Here is a 2,291-nt window from a genome sequence, read left to right as displayed (position 1 = left end):
TGTCAACCTGCTGGGGTGTGCTTATCAAATTATTACCAACAGCTGATAATACAATCGTCGTGACACGAGCAAACCCATAATCCGGTCTGCGTTACACCGCATCAGTCAATGCATTTCTGGCTTATACTTCACCCCAAAGTTATATTCTGCAACGAGTGAGAGCCACCTGGCCATTCTCTGCGAGAGGTGAGGCGATTGAGTCTCAGTGCGTAAGGACGCATGATCTGTGTAGATCACATACGGCTTTGAGCCAAGCAGGTGCACCCTGCACTTGGCAAGTGCATACTTCATCAAAAATAATTCATTGTCGTGGACTAGGTAGTTCCTCTCAGGGGCTATAAGCTGGCGAGATTCAAACGTAATCACCCGATCTCGCGCCTCAGCGTCTGATTGCAGCAGTGAACAGCCAATGTAAAGTCCGAAGCGTTACAGACGACACTCAAAGGACGATCAGGGTCTGGCAGCGCCAGTATCAGAAGCATCTCGATGCTCGGTGTTCCAACACCATTCCTTATCATTTTTTAGGGTTATAGACAATGGCCGTTCCATTTCCGCATAACTTGCGCTGTACTTGTGCAAGTAGTTGGTGAGGCCAAGTCACTAGCGCAAGTCCTTTTGATTCTTTGTACCCGGCCAGTCCACAATGGCTTTGACCTTGACGAGATCCACCCTAAGGCCACGCTTTCAATGAAGCACCCTGAAAAGGGGGGATTTCTTCAGCACCGAAGATGCACTTATCTGCATAACCATACAGCTTATTCGTGCGCATGAACTCGAGTACTGCTCTATAATGAGCGATGCCATTTTTCTCATCTGTCCTCCCGTGTCCCGCACGACCGTAACGAAGAATTCGTCGAAGAATTTCTGTGCATACGCATGTTGGGGCCTGACCTGAATAACTGCGTCACAAGAGGATTAACTGGTGCTGGTGCATTTGGCAGCCTTTGGGGCATCACCAGCCACTCCCAGAGCATCCCGCTCGGAGAACTCACCACTGTCAGCGAAATATCACTCGCTTCCATGAACAATTGGTAATACACATCGACCAAGTCGAGTGCGCTGTACTTTGCACAGCCAACCATATCGTTTTGGATAACATCCTTTCAGAATCGCACTCAGCTTCGTCTAGTGTCCCCACTTCATGGTCCATCAAAGCCTTGATGTTATTAATAACATTTGACGAAGAGATGCTATTTTAGCAGTCTTCATCCAGTTGATATTGTGCCACATCACGCGCATCACTAGGGTCTTGCCTAAGATGCAGCGGGGCTGCCGTAGCTCTCTGCTTAGAGGAAGCTAAGCTAAGGTCACCGACATTAAGATCTTTCAGCGAACTAGTACAAGTGTAGCGGATCGCATCCCACTACTTCTTAGTACTAAAGCCTTACAAAGGCAAACGAACACTTCTATTCAAAAACGAAACTAAATCTAACTGTCTTAGTTGCGGCAGAGTCGCCAATATCTAAAACTATAGGGTTTCCTAATTAATATAGTAACACCTAATTAATATAGCAAAACCAAATTAATATAGTAATATGCATTACTACTGGCAATCCTGCCACGTGGTGGCTTCTTGTTACGGTGTAGCCACGCCACTGTGTTATTACACTGAGTAATATACACCTACCCTTTCTTATAAGGAATGTAGTAACTCCGGTTTATAAGATGCCTCGTCAGAGAAGAGAAGAGTAGAGAAAAGAAGAATAGAGAGAAGAGAAGACCTCGTCTGACTATGCCACTCTTGGCATGCAGCAACCGCTTCGAAACTCAAGCAGTGCTCAGTGGATTATGTGCCACTTCACGTTTAGCCCGCAAGCCATGCTTAGGACTCTCGATCGATACACCTTTGGTGTTCGACAACTCTGATACTCTAATATCCGGCACATTGACCGTCCCGGTCCGGTGTCTGCGCCAATTCGCGCTTCTACATTCTAGCAAAACGACCCACCAAAGCTCCACCAGAAGACGTGTGCGTAGTGACCAAGGTCTTCGACCTCCAATCAATCCATGGTTCATGGTGTTCTAACCATGCCATTCCAAGGATAAGGTCATACTATGTCTAAGGCTAAGCAACGCTTCAGGTAATCGAAGTCAAGAAACTTGACACCGAGGTGGGATCACAGGGACTCTCGGCACAGTGACACAAGTCCTTGTCGCTACGCGAACAGTGACGGTGTCTGTCAACCGCGCTTTCAGCGCCTCAGCATACAGCTGACTTCCTTCGATTGTGAAGCCTAGAGCATAATTGATTGGCGCCCCGGAATCGATCAGGATCTTCCATGGCTTCTCAT

Source organism: Plasmopara halstedii (genome assembly GCF_900000015.1).
Source record: "Plasmopara halstedii genome assembly, contig: Scaffold_816, whole genome shotgun sequence".
NCBI lineage: Eukaryota > Oomycota > Peronosporomycetes > Peronosporales > Peronosporaceae > Plasmopara > Plasmopara halstedii.
This window is presented reverse-complemented; position numbering follows the sequence as displayed.